Below are 14890 nucleotides of genomic sequence, written 5' to 3'. Positions count from 1 at the left end.
TGGTTTGCCACGACCAATCAGCGACTTGGATTCCATGACAGACAGAGGCCGCGGCTAGTGTTGAGCGATACCTTCCGATATCGGAAAGTATCGGTATCGGAAAGCATCGGCCGATACCGTCAAAGTATCGGATCTAATCCGATACCGATACCCGATCCCAATGCAAGTCAATGGAACGAAAATATCGGAATTAAAATAAACCCTTTCTTTCCTTGTAGGTTCATTCTACATGAAGGAAAACAACTAAGAATAATGTAGGATGTATTGGGGGAGGTGGCGGAGACATTAAAGGCACAGAGGTTTAGCCCAATCAAATAGAATAGCAGGATTTTTTTTTTTTTTTATGACGTTCGGCGTTAGAAAGATTTGGACTATGTTATTTATTTTTTTTTTTTCAGATATTGATGTTTCACTACTTCCACGCCCTTCACCTTCTTTTTTACTTCTCCCACACTTTCTTCTTCATTATCCTCATCATCAGCTTCTTTGACATCAACTTCTTCACCTTATTCATCTTCTTCCTCATCTTCTACCTATAATTTTTTTTTTTTACATTGTTCATATTCTTTTATTTAACTATTATCTTCTTCATATTCAACTTCTTCATCATATTATTATTTGTGACAGGCATTCCCGTAGTTGTTATCTATAAAAGTTTGAAGATTACACCTTCCGTTTTGCCTGTCACAAAAGAGTTACATTTGTCCGCGTTCAGTTTGGCCTGCAGCATCAGGCTTTATCCAGGGGCACCACGAGGAGGAACGGACTCACCCACATACACTGCTTAGTCTTCTTCTGCTTATAATTTAGATAATATCTTTTGCTCTGATATTTAGTGTTATGCTTAATGTTCTTCTGCTCTTTGTTCTGCAGCCTCTTGTTCTTCTGCTTCTCGGTCTCCCATGTCGTCGTCGTCTCCAGGGTCGTCGTCTCCGGGGTCGTCGTCATCAGGGTGGTCTTCAGGGTCATCGTCTCCAGGGTCGTCGTCATCTCAGTGGTTGTCGTCTCTGGTGTCGTCGTCATCTTAGGGGTGGTCTTCCGGGTCGTCGTCTTTAGGGTCTTGAACTTGGAAATGTAGCAGAAGGTACAAGAAGGCTGAGAAAATGCCGAGAAACAGCTGATGGAACTGGAACTCGGATGGCTACCCGAAGGTCCAAGAGCCAATGGAACTACCGAGGACCAGCTGACGTTACTGGAACCCGGTTACTAAGCAGGAGGTACTCGTGCCTGAAAGCACTACCAAGGACCACCTGACGTTGGTGGAACTCGGATACCCAGAGGGAGGCACCTAAGCCAAAGGCTCTGCCCGGAACCAGCTGACGGTACTGGAACCAGGATGGGGAGCAGAAGGTACAAGAGCAAAAGACACTGCCGAGAACCAGCTGACGGTACTGGAACCCGGATGGGTAGCCGAAGGTCCAAGAGCCAATGGAACTACCGAGGACCAACTGACGTTACTGGAACCCGGTTACTAAGCAGGAGGTACCCGTGCCTGAAAGCACTACCAAGGACCACCTGATGTTGGTGGAACTCGGATACCCAGAGGGAGGCACATAAGCCAAAGGCTCTGCCCGGAACTAGCTGACGGTACTGGAACCAGGATGGGGAGCAGAAGGTACAAGAGCAAAAGACACTGCCGAGAACCAGCTGACGGTACTGGAACCCGGATGGTTAGCCGAAGGTCCAAAAGCCAATGGAACTACCGAGGACCAGCTGACGTTACTGGAACCCGGTTACTAAGCAGGAGGTACCTGTGCCTGAAAGCACTACCAAGGACCACCTGACGTTGGTGGAACTCGGATACCCAGAAGGAGGCACCTAAGCCAAAGGCTCTACCCGGAAACAGCTGACGGTGCTGGAACCAGGATGGGGACCTATTCAAGCTTGTCTTCCTAGAGCCCCAACTAGCGGTGTTGGAGCAAAGGGTCAGCAGGGGGAGCAGAGTGTAGGCTGAAGCCTGCACTGGAGGCATTTGTAGGTCTGTTGTGTCTGCGTGGCTGTTGCAGGACACGTTGCTGGCTACACAGCAGGGGAACAGCTGGCGGTGCTGAACCCCACTGACACATTGGCGGGTGTTTTTCTCTGTGCAGCTAGCAGTACCGGGCACCAACTGGTGGTGTTAGAGCCCAGGGTCAGCAGGAGGAGAGGGAGCAGAGTGTAGGCCGAAGCCTGCACTGGCGGCAGCTTTGTGTCTGCGTGGCTGTTGCAGGACACGTTGCCGGCTACACAGCAGGGGAACAGCTGGCGGTGCTGAACCCCACTGACACATTGGCGGGTGTTTTTCTCTGTGCAGCCAGCACTTCGGGGCACCAACTGGCGGTGTTAGAGCCCAGGCTCTGCAGGGGGAGCAGAGTGTAGGCCGAAGCCTAATTGAACCAATTTTAAAGGTAACCTTTAACCCCCCCTCAGGTGTTACAAACTAGAAGAGCCACACCTTATGCAGCAGTAGTGCTGCACAAGTCAAAGGTTGCTCTTTTAATTTTGTTCCTTGCACAAGCTGAATGAAACACGTACAACATTTTTGCCCTTATACAGTCAATCTGTCTTGGAGGCGGGAGTTCCCTTCGTAATGAGACGCAGCACAGCTGGCAAAAATACCACCTTGGTGCTTGGCGCAGCCTCCTGAGCATCGCATTTTGCTGTACAGGAGTCTGCGTTGTTGCGTTATCCCTTGGCCATGCGCTGCCCGTCTTCTGACATCATTTCATGTCGGCCGGTGCAGTTCGCGATGCCCATGAATCCCAGCCCCGCAGTGTCTTTACAGTGTTTCACACCGCGGGGCTGGGATTCATGGCCTGGCGCAGTACATATGTTCGCCTCTCGCTCGTGTCCTTACACCTGCTACAGACTGTGCGGTGTCAGCTGATCCCTTATCGCATGCCACGGCCATGAAGCCGCACAGTCTGAAGAAGGCGGAAGGAGCTGAGTGACAGCCTGGCGAAGATATGCACTGCTCATGCCCGTCAATCACACCCTCGCATTCAAAATAAATAAGACACCGAGGGGCGTTGTGTCGGGCAGGGCGGCCGCAGAGGCGCAGCCAGCCAAACAATGATGTCAGAAGAAGGGCTGTGCTACCAAGGGGGTTGTTGCGTGTCATTACAAAGGAAAGTCACACCTCAGGGACGTTTTAATGGTCTCAGGGGACACATTGTAGACGTGTTCCGTTCCACGTGTGCAAGGAGAATAAGTTTATGAGCCACCTTGCACACATGCAGCATTACTGCTGTACAAGGTGGCTGTAAAACATACAAACACCTGGGGGAGGGGGGACAGGTTCCCTTCAATTTCAGTTCTTGTGTCTGCGTGGCTTTTGCAGGACACGATGCCGGCTACACAGCAGGGGAACAGCTGGCGGTGCTGAACCCCACTGACACATTGGCGGGTGTTTTTCTCTGTGCAGCTAGCAGTACCGGGCACCAACTGGCGGTGTTAGAGCCCAGGGTCAGCAGGAGGAGAGGGAGCAGAGTGTAGGCCGAAGCCTGCACTGGCGGCAGCTTTGTGTCTGCGTGGCTGTTGCAGGACACGTTGCCGGCTACACAGCAGGGGAACAGCTGGCGGTGCTGAACCCCACTGACACGTTGGCGGGTGTTTTTCTCTGTGCAGCCAGCACTTCGGGGCACCAACTGGCGGTGTTAGAGCCCAGGCCCTGCAGGGGGAGCAGAGTGTAGGCCGAAGCCTAATTGAACCAATTTTAAAGGTAACCTTTAACCCCCCCTCAGGTGTTACAAACTAGAAGAGCCACACCTTATGCAGCAGTAGTGCTGCACAAGTCAAAGGTTGCTCTTTTAATTTTGTTCCTTGCACAAGCTGAATGAAACACGTACAACATTTTTGCCCTTATACAGTCAATCTGTCTTGGAGGCGGGAGTTCCCCTCGTAATGAGACGCAGCACAGCTGGCAAAAATACCACCTTGGTGCTTGGCGCGGCCTCCTGAGCATCGCATTTTGCTGTACAGGAGTCTGCGTTGTTGCGTTATCCCTTGGCCATGCGCTGCCCGTCTTCTGACATCATTTCATGTCGGCCAGTGCGGTTCGCGATGCCCATGAATCCCAGCCCCGCAGTGTGTTTACAGTGTTTCACACTGCGGGGCTGGGATTCATGGCCTGGCGCAGTACATATGTTCGCCTCTCGCTCGTGTCCTTACACCTGCTACAGACTGTGCGGCGTCAGCTGATCCCTTATCGCATGCCACGGCCATGAAGCCGCACAGTCTGAAGAAGGCGGAAGGAGCTGAGTGACAGCCTGGCGAAGATATGCACTGCTCATGCCCGTCAATCACACCCTCGCAGTCAAAATAAATAAGACACCGAGGGGCGTTGTGTCGGGCAGGGCGGCCGCAGAGGCGCAGCCAGCCAAACAATGATGTCAGAAGAAGGGCTGTGCTACCAAGGGGGTTGTTGCGTGTCATTACAAAGGAAAGTCACACCTCAGGGACAGTTTAATGGTCACAGAGGACACATTTTAGACGTGTTCAGTTCCACATGTGCAAGGAGAATAAGTTTCTGAGCCACCTTGCACACATGCAGCATTACTGCTGTACAAGGTGGCGGTGAAACATACAAACGCCTGGGGGAGGGGGGACAGGTTCCCTTCAATTTCAGTTCTTGTGTCTGCGTGGCTGTTGCAGGACACGATGCCGGCTACACAGCAGGGGAACAGCTGGCGGTGCTGAACCCCACTGACACATTGGCGAGGTGTTTGGCTCTGTGCAGCCAGCAGTACCGGGAGCCAACTGGCGGTGTTAGAGCCCAGGGGTCAGCAGGAGGAGAGGGAGCAGAGTGTAGGCCGAAGCCTGCACTGGCGGCAGCTTTGTGTCTGCGTGGCTGTTGCAGGACACGTTGCCGGCTACACAGCAGGGGAACAGCTGGCGGTGCTGAACCCCACTGACAGAGTGGCGGGTGTTTTGCTCTGTGCAGCCAGCACTTCGGGGCACCAACTGGCGGTGTTGGAGCCCAGGCTCTGCAGGGGGAGCAGAGTGTAGGCCGAAGCCTGCACTGGAGCAAGTTGAAAGGGAACCTTTAACCCCCCCCCCAGGCGTTTGTAGCTGAAAGAGCCATCTTGTACAGCACTAATGCAGAAAAAGGTAAACTTATCTCTTTTAATTATGGTCCTTGCAAACGCTGAACTTGACACTTCTGAAATGTGTCCCCTCACACCGTTAAACCGTCCGGTTGGAGGGACTTTCCTTTGTCATGTGACGCAGCACAGCCATCATTCTTACCCCCTTGGCAATGTGCGCCGCCTCCTCAGCGTTGTTTGAATCTGTCCCGGAGCCTGCGCTGTTATGTTAGCCCTTGGCCATGCACACATTTTGCGCTGCCCGTCTTCTGACATCATTTGGTGTCAGGCTGGCTGCGCCTGTGCGGCCGCGCTGGCCAAGATCCCACCTCGCAGTGTCGTCCAATGTAATCCCACTGCGGGCCTGGGATCCATGGGCATGCGCAGTGCATATCTTCGCCTCTCACTCCCCTCCTTCCAGCTTCTTCAGACTGTGCGGCGTCACGGCCGTGGCATGCTATTAGGGATCAGCTGACGGAGCACAGTCTGAAGAAGGCGGAGGGAGATGAGTGAGAGGCAGATGTTAAGATATACACTGCGCATGTCCATGGATCACAGGCCCGCAGTGGGATTAAATCAGAAGACACTACGAGGCGGGATCTCGTCCAGCGCAGCCGCACAGGCGCAGCCAGCCTGACACCAAATGATGTCAGAAGACGGGCAGCGCAAAATGTGTGCATGGCCAAGGGCTAACATAACAGCGCAGGCTCCGGGACAGATTCAAACAACGCTGAGGAGGCGGCGCACATCGCCAAGGGGGTAAGAATGACGGCTGTGCTGCGTCACATGACAAAGGAAAGTCCCTCCGACCGGACGGTTTAACGGTGTGGGGACACATTTCAGAAGTGTTCGGTTCAGCGTATGCAAGGAGCACCACGAAAAGAGGCACTTTTCCCTTTTGCATCATTACTGCTGCACAAGGTGGCTCTTTCAGTAACAAACGCCTGGGGGGGGCAGGTTCCCTTAAATTTAAGTTGTTGTGCCTGCGTGGCGGTCGCATGACACGTTGCCGTATACACAGCAGGGGAGCAGCAGGCATTACTGAACCCCACAAACACATTGGCGAGGTGTTTGGCTCTGTGCGGACAGCACTTCCGGACAACAACTAGCGGTGTTGGAGCCCAGGGACAGGAGGAGGAGGAGGAGGAGGTGGAGGAGATAGGAGGGATTGCCACACACACAGCTGGGGAACAGCTGACGTTACTGAACCCCAATAACAGAGGAGCGACTGTTGACTGTGCGGACAGCACTTCCAGACAACAACTAGTGGTGTTGGAGCCCAGGGAAAGAAGGAGGAGGAGGAGGAGGTGGAGGAGAGAGGAGGGATTGCCACACACACAGCTGGGGAACAGCTGACGTTACTGAACCCCAATAACAGAGGAGCGACTGTTGACTGTGCGGACAGCACTTCCGGACAACAACGTGCGGTGTTGGAGCCCAGGGACAGAAGGAGGAGGAGGAGAGAGGAGGGATTGCCACACACACAGCTGGGGAACAGCTGACGTTACTGAACCCCAATAACAGAGGAGCGACTGTTGACTGTGCGGACAGCACTTCCGGACAATTAGCGGTGTTGGAGCCCAGGGACAGAAGGAGGAGGAGGAGGTGGAGGAGAGAGGAGGGATTGCCACACACACAGCTGGGGAACAGCTGACGTTACTGAACCCCAATAACAGAGGAGCGACTGTTGACTGTGCGGACAGCACTTCCGGACAACAACGTGCGGTGTTGGAGCCCAGGGACAGAAGGAGGAGGAGGAGGAGAGAGGAGGGATTGCCACACACACAGCTGGGGAACAGCTGACGTTACTGAACCCCAATAACAGAGGAGCGACTGTTGACTGTGCGGACAGCACTTCCGGACAACAACGTGCGGTGTTGGAGCCCAGGGACAGAAGGAGGAGGAGGAGGAGAGAGGAGGGATTGCCACACACACAGCTGGGGAACAGCTGACGTTACTGAACCCCAATAACAGAGGAGCGACTGTTGACTGTGCGGACAGCACTTCCGGACAATTAGCGGTGTTGGAGCCCAGGGACAGAAGGAGGAGGAGGAGGTGGAGGAGAGAGGAGGGATTGCCACACACACAGCTGGGGAACAGCTGACGTTACTGAACCCCAATAACAGAGGAGCGACTGTTGACTGTGCGGACAGCACTTCCGGACAACAACGTGCGGTGTTGGAGCCCAGGGACAGAAGGAGGAGGAGGAGGTGGAGGAGAGAGGAGGGATTGCCACACACACAGCTGGGGAACAGCTGACGTTACTGAACCCCAATAACAGAGGAGCGACTGTTGACTGTGCGGACAGCACTTCCGGACAACAACTAGCGGTGTTGGAGCCCAGGGACAGAAGGAGGAGGAGAGGAACACAGTGTAGGCCGAAGCCTGATTGGAGAAAGTCGAAAGGGAACCTTTAACCCCCCCAAGGCGTTTGTAGCTGAGCCAGCTTGTGCAGCACAAAGGATGCAAAAGGAAAAGGTGGCTCTTTTCATTATGCTCCTTGCAAACACAGAACTAAACACTTATAAAATGTGTCCCCTGAAACCGTGAGACCGTCCCGGAGGTGGGACTTTCCTTCGTAATATGACACAGCACAGCCGTCATTCCTACCCCATTGGCGCCGTGCCCCGGCTCCTCAGCGTTGTTTAATTCCGTCCCGGAGCCTGCGCTGTTATGTTATCCCTTGGCCAGGCACACTTAGCGCTGCCCATCTTCTGACATCATTTGGTGTCAGGCTGGCTGCGCCTGTGCAGCCGCGCTGGCCGAGAGCCCGCCTCGCAGTGTCGTCTAATGTAATCCCACCGCGGGCCTGGGATCCGTGGCCATGCGCAGTGCATATCCTCGCCTCTCACTCCCCTCCCTCCGCCTTCTTCAGACTGTGCTCCGTCCACAGTCTGAAGAAGGCGGAGGGAGATGAGTGAGAGGCGGAGATTCAGATATGCACTGCGCATGTCCATGGATCTCAGGCCCCCAGTGGGATTAAATCAGAAGACACTGTGAGGCGGGATCTCGGCCAGCGCGGCCGCACAGGCGCAGTTAGCCTGACACCAAATGATGTCAGAAGAGGGGCAGCGCTAAGTGTGCCTGGCCAAGGGATAACATAACAGCGCAGGCTTCGAGACAGAATCAAACAACGCTGAGGAGCCGGCGTACCGCGCCGGGGGGGTAAGAATGACGGCTGTGCTGCGTCACATTACGAAGGAAAGTCCCACCTCCGGGACGGTTTTACGGTATCAGTGGACACATTTTATAAGTGTTAAGTTCTGCGTGTGCAAGGAGCTAAACAAAAATAGCTACCTTTTCCTTGTGCAGCATTACTGCTGCACAAGGTGGCTCTTTCAGTAACAAACGCCTTGGGGGGGGGGGACAGGTTCCTTTACATTTCAGTTGTTGTGTCAGCGTGGCGGTCGCAGGACACATTGCCGGCTACACAGCTGGGGATCAGCTGACGTTACTTACACCCAATAACAGTGGGTCGTATGTTTTGACTGTGCAGACGGCACTTCTGAGCCTCAACTGGCAGTGTTGGAGCCCAGGAATTTCAGTTCAGGTGGTAGAAAGATGAACACAACAGGAGACCTGGATACTGTAGACAGTCACCTAATTATTTAATCAGGAAGAGGAGTGGCAAATTCCTGCGAGATCCAAGCCTTGTTCATTTTCAGGAAACTAAGCCGGTCAACGTTATCGGAGGATAGTCGCATGCGACGGTCAGTTAGTACACCACCTGCAGCACTAAAGACGCGTTCCGATAATACACTAGCCGCAGGGCAAGCCAGCACCTCCAATGCATACTGGCTTAGCTCTGGCCATGTATCCAGCTTTGAGACCCAACACTTGAAAGGGGAAGAGCCGTCTGGGAGTACAGCAAGAGGGCAAGACATGTAGTCTGTCACCATCTGACGGAACCGTTGCCTCCTGCTGACTGGAGCCGTCTGTGATGGTGTAGACTTTTGTGGGGGGCACACAAAAGTGTGCCACAGTTGGGCCATACTGGTCTTGCCTTGGGCAGAGGCACTGCTTCTGCTCCCTCTTTGTGCAGAGCCTCCTCCACTGCCTGGACGCACTGAGCTGCTTTGTAATGCACTAGCAGCACTTCTCTCAGTTGGACTGGAGAAGATGATGGAATTCACCAGTGTGTCTTGGTACTCCCGCATTTTTCGCTCCCAGTTCAACGGTGTGATGAGGCTTTCTACGTTGTCCCGGTAGCGAGGATCGATGAGGGTGAACACCCAATAATCAGACATGTTGAGAATGTGGGCGATGCGGCGGTCATTTCTCAGGCACTGCAGCATGTAATCCACCATGTGCTGCAGACTGCCAACTGGCCAAGAAACGCTGTCCCCTGCTGGAGGCGTGATCTCTGCCCGCTCGTCATCACCCCACCCTCGCTGTACACACTGAGTACTGGACAATTGTGTAACTCCCTCCTCTGGACGGATGTCTTCCTCCTCCATACGCGTTTGTGAGGAACCACGTGGCGCTGACTGTCCAGAAGATGATGGAAATGGTGAATCCTCATCCTCCACCTCTTCCACAACATCATCCCTTAGCGCTTGCAGTGATTTTTCAAGCAGACAGATAAGGCGGACAGTCATGCTGACTAGTGCATCATCTGCACTCGCCATCCGCGTGGAATAATTGAAGGGACGCAAAACCTGGCAGACGTCCTTCATAGTGGCCCACTCTGTGGTTGTGAAGTCTGAACGGCGCAGAGTGCGACTTCTTTGCGCCTGATGCAGCTGGTACTCCATTACAGCTTGCTGCTGCTCACACAACCGCTCCAACATATGTAACGTGGAATTCCACCTGGTAGGTAGGTCACATATGATGCGATGTTCCGGCAGGAGGTGTCGGCGCTGCAGAGCCGCAATGCGCGATTTTGCCGTGCTGGAACGCCGCAAGTGAGCACACTCTAGGTGGACCTTGTGCAGCAGTGCATCAAGATCCGGATAGTCCCTCAAAAAACTCTGCACAACCAAATTGAGCACATGTGCCAGACATGGGATGTGAGTGAGGTTGCCGAGGCCCAGAGCTGCCACCAGATTTCGGCCATTATCACACACTACCATGCCTGGCTGGAGATTCGCTGGCACAAACCACACATCGCTCTCCTGCTTGATGGCATTCCAGAGCTCCTGCGCTGTGTGGCTTCAATTCCCCAAAGAAATTAATTTCAAGACGGCCTGTTGACGTTTGGCCACGGCTGTGCTCATGTCGGTCATAACAGGTAAACGTTCATCACGGGTCCATGTGGAGGTGGACTGTGACGGCTCCTGCAGCGATGATTCTGAGGAACTGGTGTAAGAGGAGGAGTCAATGCGTACAGAATGGATTCCTGCAATCCTTGGAGTGGGCAGGACACGTCCTGCGCCACTCGCACGATCTGTACCCGGCTCAGCAACATTAACCCAATGGGCAGTGAGGGAAAGGTATCGCCCCTGTCCATGTTGACTGGTCCACGCATCAGTGGTGAGGTGGACCTTGCTACTGACGGCGTTCAGTAGCGCATGTTTTATGTGTCCCTCCACATGCTTGTGCAGGGCAGGGACAGCTTGCCTGCTGAAGTAAAAGCGGCTGGGCACATTGTACTGTGGGACTGCCAATGACATCAAGTCACGGAAGCTGTCAGTCTCCACCAGCCTGAATGACAGCATTTCCAGTGACAGAAGTTTGGCAATGCCTGCAGTCAGAGCCTGTGCTCATGGGTGGTTTGACGAGAAAGGCCGCCTTTTCTCCCATGCCTGTACTACCGGTGGCTGTAGACTGGGCTGGGAGTGTGTGGATGACTGGGAACGTGGTGCTGCGGGTGGAATTACAGTGGGTCTCTGGACAACAGGGCCAGAGGTTCTTCCACGGCGATCCTGGGAGGAAGTCGAACCAGCTGCGTGTGAGCTGGAGGAAGAGGCAACACGAGCTGAAGAGGTGGTAGCTGCCGCTGTTGGTTGGCCTAGCTCTTCAGTGTGTTTTTCGAACTCCGCCGCGTGCCTGGTGCGCACATGTTTCCACATGTTGGAGGTATTGAGGTTGCTGACATTTCGACCTCTTTTAACTTTGTGATGACACACCTTGCATTTGACATAGCAAATGTCATCTGCAACTGTGTCAAAAAAGGACCAGGCACTGCAAGTCTTGGGAGTGCTTTTTTGGGCTTTTGGAAGAGACACGCTCCGAACGGGTGCCAAAGCGGAGGCTGCAGGATCCGCAGTCTTCCCCCTCCCTCTTTGGCCCGTTCGGGGAATCTCTTCCTCAGAGCTGCTCCCACCACCTTCCTGTCCCTCACGCCAAGATGGGTCAAGGACCTCATCATCTACACTACCCTCTGCCACCAACTGCTCCTCCTGGGTAGTCTCAGCAGCAGAGCACGCACCAGAAAGTGGCACCTGAGTGTCATCATCGGATGCGTCCTGCGATGTGGTGACCGGAGGCACTGGCCCACCCGCCTCTTCAGAGGAAGAGAGAAAAAGCGGTTGGGCATCACTGCACCCTGCCTCTTCTTCCATTTCTCCAATGCTGCTTGGCTGGCCCCCTGTTTCCAAGCCAAGAGATTCAGAGAACAGAAGTAGAGACGGCTCCTGTCCTGGGCTCTCTGTCTGCCTGGGCAATTTGGCAGGTGGTGAAAAGACAGATGGGTGCTCTCCAGTGCTCTGTGTCTGAGAGGATGTGGCACTAATTGAAGTTGATGCATTAGCTGCCATCCATCCAACAACGGCTTCAATTTGGTCTTCACGCAGCAGCGGTGTACGCCGCTCTCCGACAAAGCTGCGCATGAACGACTGTTCCCTGCTGAAAGTGGGTGCTGATGAGTCACCGGTGCCCGCAGCAGGCACAGAATCCCCACGTCCTCTCCCTGCTCCGCGCCCACGTGCCTTACTCCCTGCCTTCTTCATCTTGGTTGACTGATAAAGATAAGCAGAAAAGTACTAACGGCTTTGTGTGCTTATTCCTGAACAGCTCCTAACAGGTATAAGAAACACTAATTTTCTAAAGTGTGGACTAGACTTTAATATGAGCTAATGTGGCCTACACAAATGTAAAGTGGTGTGTTTGGTGAACTTTATTATTTATTTTTTGGGGGCTGAACTGACAAGAGAGAGAGCTGCAGTCACACGGAGACCGTGCAGACAGCCGTAAACGGCGCTGGAAAGCCCAAAAACCCTCCTCTACGTTATCCTATGTAGTGTTTTTCCACAAGTTAGCTGGATACGGGTGGAAAGACACTAATAGGAATTTTTTGAAAAAATGTGCAGCAGCCTGCACTACTTAAAACAAAAGGAAAATTGATTTGACGGTATGACGCAGTGAAGAACCCTGAGCTGGATACAACCAGGCTATGGCTGCTCACAGACTACAGGGCGAGCTGCAGTCACACGGAGACCGTGCAGACAGCCGTAAACGGCGCTGCAAGGCCCAAAAAACCTCCTCTACTTTATCCTATGTAGTGTTTTTCCACAAGTTAGCTGGATACGGGTGGAAAGTCACTAATAGGAATTATTAGAAAAAATGAGCAGCAAACTACACTACTTGAAAAAAAAAATAAAAATAGAACAGTATGAGGCAATGAACCACCCTCCCTGAACTGAATACAACCAGCTATGGCCTATGGCTGCACACAGACTAGAGAGTGGGCTGCACTCACACACACACACGCACAGAGACCTTGCAGATCGCTGTGAAAACAGCGCTGCAAGGCAAAAGCAAGGTGATTAGTAGGTGAACACAGCGGTTGCTAAATTAGCCTTGGAAAAGAACAATGAAGCAAATCGCTATCTCTAAACTGGCCCTCAGTCAGCAAACAGCGTCCTGTCACTAACTGAATTCACAGCAGAGTGAGCGCAAAATGGCGCCAGCGACTTTTAAACTGAAGCATGACATCATTTCAGCAGCCAATCACAGCCTTGCCAGTAGTTTCATGCCCTCCATGCTGAACAGGATGTGCCCACACCTGGAATCATTCTCATTGGCTGAATTCGTGCAAATTTGTGCAGTTTGAATCCTGGGAACTTCCGATTCCCGTATCCGATACGCGGCAAGTATCGGATCTCGGTATCGGAATTCCGATACCGCTAAGTATCAGCCGATACCCGATACTTGCGGTATCGGAATGCTCAACACTAGCCGCGACCAATGAATATCCGTGACAGACAGATGGACAGAAAGACGGAAGTGACCCTTAGACAATTATATAGTAGATCTTTGTCTAATATTTACGTTTGGTTGGTGATTTGAAACATTTAAGTGTGGCAAACATGCCAAAGAATAGGAAATCAGGAAGGTTACAAATACTTTTTCACACAACTCTATCTCTCTCTCTATCTATCCACTGCTCAAAAAATAAGGGTACACTTAAGCAACACAATGCAACTCTAAGTCAATCACACTTCTGTGAAATCAACCTGTCCATTTATGAAGCAACACTGATTGTGAATCAATTTCTCCTGCTGTTGTGCAAATGGAACATCGACAGGTAGAAATGATAGACAACCTTTATAAAGGAGTGGTTCTGCAGGGTGTGACCACAGACCATTTCTCTGTTCTCATTCTTTTTGGCTGTTGTTTTGGTCACGTCTGCATCTTGTCATTGCTTTCACCCCTAGATGTACTGTAAAATAGTATGAGGCTGTGTCTACAACCCACAAGTTGCTCAGGTAGTTCAGCTCATCCACTCACATCCAGGATAGCACATCAATGCGAGCTGTGGCAAGAAAGGTAGCTGTGTCTGTCAGCAGTGTCCAGAGCATGGAGCACATACCAGGAGACAGGCCAGTACACCACGAGATGTGGAGGGAACCATAGGGGGAAACAACCCAGCAGCAGGTCCACTACCTCCTCCTATGTGCAAGGATGAACAGGAGGAGCAGTTGCAGAACCCTGCAAAATGACCTCCTGCAGGCCACTAACATCCATGTGTCTGTTCAACCTCTGAGAAACAGACTCCATGAGTGCTTGATGTTCACAAGTGAGTGTTGTGCTTACAGCCCTACACCGCACAGGGCGATTGGCATTTGAAGAAAACATCAGGATTGGCAGATTCGACATGGGCGCAATCTGCTCTTCAGGGATGAGAGCAGCTTCACGCTGAGTACATGTGAGAGTCTGGAGATGCCATGAAGAACGTTCTGCTGCCTACAATATCCTTCAGCATGACCGGTTTTGCAGTGGGTCAGTAATTGTGTGGGGAGGCATTTCTTCGGTGGGAAGAACAGCCCTCCTTGTGCTAGCCAGAGGTACTGGGATAAGATGCTCAGACCCATTGTGAGGCCACACGCAAGTGCAGTGGGCCCTGGGTTCCTTCTTATGCATAACAATGCTAGGCCTCATGTGGCTTAAGAGTGTCAGCAGTTCCTGCATGATGAAGGCAATGATGCTATGGACTGGCCTTCCAGTTCCCCAGACCTGAATCCAATCGAGCACATCTGGGACATCATGTCTAATTCCATCCACCAACGACATGTTGCACCATAGGCTGTCCAGGAGTTGACTGATGCTTTAATCCAGATCTGGGAGGAGATCCCTCAGAACATCGGCCACCTCATCAGGAGTATGCCCAGGCATTGCAGGGATGTCATAAAGGCACATGGAGACCACACACACTACTGAGCATCATTTCCTTGTCCTGAGGCATTTCTACTGAAGTTGGATCAGCCTTTAATTTGATTTTCCATTTTGATAAAGTATCATTCCAAATCCAGACCTCCATGGGACAACAGATTTAATTTACATTGATAATTTTTATGTTTCATAGCTCTCAATGCGTTCCATGCATGAATAAAGATTTTCAACTGGAATATTTCATTCAGTGATATCGAAGATGTGGTATTTTAGTG

Source organism: Ranitomeya variabilis, chromosome 2 (assembly GCF_051348905.1).
Source record: "Ranitomeya variabilis isolate aRanVar5 chromosome 2, aRanVar5.hap1, whole genome shotgun sequence".
Taxonomy (NCBI): Eukaryota; Metazoa; Chordata; class Amphibia; order Anura; family Dendrobatidae; genus Ranitomeya; species Ranitomeya variabilis.
Note: the sequence above shows the minus strand (reverse complement) of the source record.